We start from the raw sequence: 6468 nt of genomic DNA, 5'->3' as shown, positions 1-6468 counted from the left end.
ATCCAGAAACAAATCCACACACCTACACTGAACTCATTTTCAACAAAGGTGCCAAGAACACACACTAAGAAGAAGACAGTCTTCAATAAATGGTGCTGGGAAAACTGGATATTCATATGCAAAAGAATGATACTAGACCTCTATCTCTCATAATATACAAGAATCAAATTGAAATGGATTAAAGACTAAAATCTGAGACCTCAAACTATGAAACTACTACAAGAAAACATTGGGGTACTCTCCAGGACATTGATCTGGGCAAAAATTCTTTGAGTCATACCCCGAAAGCACAGGCAACTAAAGCAAAAATGAACAGATGAGATTGTATCATGTCCAAAAGCTTTGGTGCAGCAAAGGAAACACTTAACAAAGAGCAAAGACAACCCACAGAATGAAAGAAAATATTTGCAAACTACCCATCTGACAAGTGATTAATTACTAGAATATAGAAGGAGCTCAATCAATTCTATAGGAAAGGATCTAATAATCCAATCAAAAGTAAACAAAAATTTGAATAGACATTTCTCAAAAGAAGATATACATATGGGGGGGACAGCGGGGGGTGAGGAGTTGGGGAGAGATAGCAAGGGGAGAAATGCCACATATAGGTGAAGGAGAGGAAGGCAGCAAATCACACTGCCACGTATGCACCTATGCAACAATCTTGCATATTTTTCACATGTATGCCAAAACCTAAAATGCAATAAAAAAAAAAGAAGAAGATATACATATGGAAAACAGGCATATGAAAAGGTGCTCAACATCACTGATCATCAGAGAAATGCAAATAAAAACTACAATGAGATATTTCACCCCTGTTAAAATGATTTATATCCAAAAGGTAGGCAATGACAAATGCTGGCAATGATGTGGAGAAAAGGGAACCTTCATACACTGCTGGTGGGAATGTAAATGAGTATAACCACTATGGGAAACAGTTTTGAGGTTCCTCAAAAAACTAAAAATAGAACTACCATATGATCCAGCAATTCCACTGCTCAGTATATACCCAAAAGAAAGGAAATCAGTGTATCAGAGAGATACCTGCACTCCTATATTTGTTGCAGCTCTCTTCACAATAGCCAAGATTTGGAAACAACCTAAGCATCCATGAACAGTTAAACAGACAAAGAATACATGGTACATATACACATTGAAGTACTATTCAGTCAGTAAAAATGGATAAAAGTCTGTCATTTGCAACAACATGGATGGAACTGGAGATCATTATGTTAAGTGAAACAAGCCAGGCAACAAAAAGACAAACATTGCATGTTCTCATTTATATGTGGGATGTTAAAATCAAAATAATTGAACTCATAGACATGGATAGTAGAAGGATGGTTACCAGAGGTGAGGAAGGGTAGTGGGGTCTTAAGGGGAAGTGGGGATTATTAATGGGTACCAAACAGATAGAACAAATAAGATCTAGTATTTGGAGCACAACAGGGTGACTATAGTCAATAATAATTAATTGTACATTTTTAAATGACTAAAAAAGTATAATTGGGTTGCTTGTAATGTGAAGTATAAATGCTTGAGGGGATAGATACCTCATTTTCATTAGGAAATTGTTACAATTTCCATACCTATATCAAGACATCTCATGTACCTCATAAATATATATGCCTACTATGTACCCACAAAATTTTAAACAAATAATTGAAAAATTTACTTGTAAATTAACATGAGGAAATTCTCAGCATTATTAGCGGTTAGGGAAATAGAAATTAAAACAATGTTTCCATGTTTCCATTTCTTACCTATCAGATAGACAAATACTACAAAAACTACCATTTCAAGTGTTGGCAAGAATGTGGGGAATTGGAAACCTTCATATACTGTTGGTGGAGATGTCAACTACTATGACCACTTTGGAAATCTATTTGACTGTAACTGGAAAAATTGCAAATCAACATATCTTAGGATCCAAAAATTGAATTATTTTATTCCTTAGCAAAACTCTTGTGCTCTGGGACACATGTAAAACTATGTTTGTTGCAGTAATATTTGTAATGGAGAATACTTGAAAACAATATAAATGTTTACCTGAAGATGTGATATATTTATATAACATACTACGGAATCATGGTAGAAAAATAAATGCAGTATAGGTTCATAAACATAAAACCATTTCAACATAAAAATGCATCATATCAATAGATCTCAATAATATAGTCATAATAGTATTCTCAATAATATAGTCTCAATAGTCATCCCTTGGTATCAGTGGAGGATTTGTTCCCCCACAGACACCAAATCTCTTGAATGCTCAAGTCCCTTATATAAAATGGTGTAGTATTTGCACACAACCTACACACAACCTTCTATTTACTTTAAATCATCTCTAGATTACTTATAATATCTAAAACAATGTAAATGCTATATAAATAGTTTGTTACAGTGCACTGTTTAGGGAATAATACAAGAAAAGAATTCTAACCATGCCCAGTATAGATGCAACCATTCTTTTTTTCTAATATTTTCAATCTGTGCTTGGATGAATCCAGGAGCATGGAATTCATAGATATGGAGGGCCAATTGTAATATCAAATGATATTATTTGTGTACATTTATAAAGCACACAAAAAACATTATATAGTTTTATAGATACATAGCTATTAATATAAAAAACAAAAGCAGGAAAGCATACATATTTAATTGATTATTGTAGCTGCTTCTGGAAAGGAAGGAGTGAAATGGGAATGAGGATAGAGAGAAAGAAAAATTTAACTGCACCTGCAATAACATACTTTAAGTAGTTTTTAATAAAAAATTCTTGAAGCAAATATGATGAAATATTAATATGAAATATTCATTGCTACAGAGGTGTTTGTTCTATTGTTCATGTAGTTTTAATTTTTTTATTAAATATTTCATAAACTTAATTTTTTCTAAAAGTTATAACCAAAAAGCATAAAATATGTCATTTTAATATAACCCAACAAAGAATTAAAAGAAGATCAACCTACCTTGAAGTCCATTATTTTTGCTTTTTCCTTCTCTGTGACAGGTTTAGTCCCTCAGAGAGTACAAAACACCCAGAGGATATAGAGAATAGCAGAAGGCACTAATTCAGATGATAATTAATTCCAAAATGTTCAGCAGTTTGTAGTGGAGGGGCTACTAGGCGAATGTAATGCAGTGATGGAGAGACCTGAAATAGGACTTACCCGGAGATCCAGGCAACATCTTAGAGGTCTGTCCACAGGCAGCAGGGAATAACAGGTGACAGTAAGTGTGAGGATACGAGAACTTATTGATAACAGGCTGGGATGTGAACAGCTGGGTTCTCAATATCTGTGACCCTTTCGTACGCTGTTCAACTATGATGGACACCTTTCTGAACTTCGAGATAATCACTAAAAATAAAGTGAATGTCTGCTCACATTTACCAACAATTAGAATAGATATTGGCCTTGACTATAGTTTTGCCTCTGATAGGAAAAGATGTTGGCTGAAACCCCAAAACTCTGATTTCTTGACCAGCTGCAGACCATGATGCTAAGTACTCAAAGAATATACTTCTCAGAGGACAGAAAGACACTCCAAGCCAACACACACCTTTATTTCATGTCATAGGTCTAGACCCAAGCCCCTGTGTTGCTTCTTAATCCCAGGATCAAATTGGGACTGTCAGGAACCAGAGATAGTGCTAAGCAGCCTACCCTAAGGCCTGCTCCCACATTGATTGCTCAGAATCTTACAGAGATTGTGGTCCTCAAGATCTTATTGCTCCAATTGTCAGCAGGGCCCTTGAAAACCAAGCCTAAAGAAAGACCCTCTGGTCAATTCATGTACCCTTGATTTTCTGAATCCAGTAACGTCCTTTTTGTTTCTTAGATGGGTTCATTTTGCTCTTTTCTTTTTGACAAAAAAGGAAAGAGTATCAGTCTTAGATTGCCCCTAGGGGTTAGAGAATGCCACTACTACTCTTCACATCCTGTGGAGCTCCCACTGGACAGGGAACTTGGAGCTACTTCATTTGGGTATTTGAGTGTTCTTTTGGATTATACTTTATTTTTAAAATATGGCCATGTGAGAGGTAAAAGCGAGGGAACCAATATTTCTAGAGCATCTTCTTTGGGTCTAAAGACAGAAACACAGCATTCTGCAAATGAACTAGAGTATTCCAGAAAGGCATGAGGCAAAAATATATAAAACACTAGCAGCAGTGGGCAACTCGTTCCTCCATGAAAAAGGCCAACAGAGCAAAATCAAGGCAGTGAGCTTCAGTGAAAACCGAATAGGCATCAGGATCTAAAGGGGGTTAGTAGGGTAAAACACTACATGAATGAGGAAAGGAGAAGGATGCTTTCAGTCACCAGTCATTCTTACAATCAACTGAAGCCCAGGTTTCTTTCCGAAGGAAAGAGAAGAGGGATAAAAGGAGCTGAGCCAAGATTTTGGCCCACCAGCTAACTGAAGGAACTTCACTCACCTCCGACATTTGGCTAAGTATGTGAGGGCTAAAGAAACTGAGCATCATAGGCCTGGTCAGCCAATGTGTAATAACAGAGTTCAGATTCAACATCAACATACATCAGCAGTTACTAACTGTAAACTGTTACAGGGAAAAGATAATATTTGTAATGTCAACCCACACTATGCAATATCTTGGAATAAACCTAACAGTGTGTAAGACTAACATGGAACAAAAGCTGTAAAAAACATTATGAATGCTTTTAAAATCTGAGTAAGTGGAGAGATATACCATTGACATGGACAGAACGATTCAGTATTAGACAGATGACCATTCTCTCCAAATTGCTCTATAAATTTGAAGGGACTGCAATAAAATCTAATATGTTTTATATAATCAGCAATTAACAAGCTTATTCTAAAATTTATTTAGAAGAGAAAATGCACAAATACAACCAAGATATTTTTCGAAATAAAAATAACAAAGAAAGGTTTGCCCTACCAAAAATCCAAACATGTTATGAAACTATAATTTTTGAAATTATATAATTGATATATGAATAAAAAGAGCAACGGACAAAATGGAGACCAGAAACATACCATAGATACAGAGATGTATAGATATAAATGCAGATAGATATATGACAATGGTGATATTTCATATTCTTGTGGAAAGGATGGTTGAGTTTAATGCATAGAGAGGGAACAATTATCCTTTTAGAAAGAAGATAAAGTTAGACCCCTATCTGACAGTATTTACAAAAGTAAATTTGACATTAATTAAAGAGCTTAATGTAAAAGCTAATTTAAAAAGTTTATAAGAAAATATTCATGAATTTGGAGTATGACAGCTCTTTTTTTTTTTTTTTTTTTTTTTGAGACAGAGTCTTGCGCTGTCACCAGGCTGGAGTGCAGTGGTGCGATCTTGGCTCACTGCAACCTCTGTCTCCTGGGCTCAAGAAATTCTCTTGCCTCAGCCTCCCAAGTAGCTGGGATTACAGGCACATTCCACCACGCCCAGCTAATTTTTGTATTTTTAGTAGACACGGGGTTTCACTATGTTGGCCAGGATGGTCTTGATCTCCTGACCTTGTGATCCGCCCACCTTGGCCTCCGAAAGTGCTGGGATTATACTGTGCCCAGCCTGAAAGCTCTTCTTAACACAAGACATAAAATGCAAAACTATTAAGCAAGAAATGTATGAATTTGACAACATCAAAATGCAAATTTTTACAACAAAAACAGCATAAATAAAATAAAACTGACAGACTTAGAGAAAATATTTTCAAAGAATTAATATCTTCATTAGAAAAAGAACACAAACCAAAAAGAAAAAAGAGAAACAACACAATTGGAAAATGGACAGCAGCAATAAGCAATTCACAGAATAGGGAATCCAAATGGCCAATAAACACATGAAGTGAGGCTCAAATGTCACTTATAATCTTGACAATTCTAATTTGATAAAAGTAAGACTTTTTTCTATTAAAATGGCAAAAATTTTTAATGCTGATAATATCAGTATTGAAGCTGTGAGGAAAAATTCTCTCATACACTGTTGATGAATATATAAATTGGCAGACTTCTTTGGAAGGCAATTTGCATTTAAACAAAATATATGCATAACTTGACGAAATAAGTAATTGTGCTAATTTATATTCCCACCAGCAGTATATAAGGGTTTCAGTTCTTCCACATCACCACCAACTCTTGGTATATTTAGTTTTTTTTATTTTAGTCATTCTAATGGGTAAGTGGCTTTTAATTGTGGCTTTAATTTGTATTATCTTGATGGGTGGTGATGATGAGTGCCTTTTCATGTGCTTATTGGCCTTTCATATAAAGTCATGTGCCACACACACTGTTTCAGTCAACGATGGACCACATTTTTAAATATTATCTTTACCATAGATTTCTAAATTAACTACTTTTCATTAGCACTTTCATGATGCTGTCCCACTTACTTCTGGCCTTCATGAACTCTGATGAAAGTGTACGATAATTTGAATTGTTCTCCTCTATATAAGGTATCATTTTGCAGGGCTT

The sequence above is a fragment of the Aotus nancymaae genome, unplaced genomic scaffold (genome assembly GCF_030222135.1).
Source record: "Aotus nancymaae isolate 86718 unplaced genomic scaffold, 86718_ANA_hifiasm-v0.15.2.pri h1tg000081l, whole genome shotgun sequence".
Lineage (NCBI taxonomy): Eukaryota > Metazoa > Chordata > Mammalia > Primates > Aotidae > Aotus > Aotus nancymaae.
The sequence above is the reverse complement of the archived record's forward strand: the minus strand, read 5'-3'. Positions refer to the sequence as shown.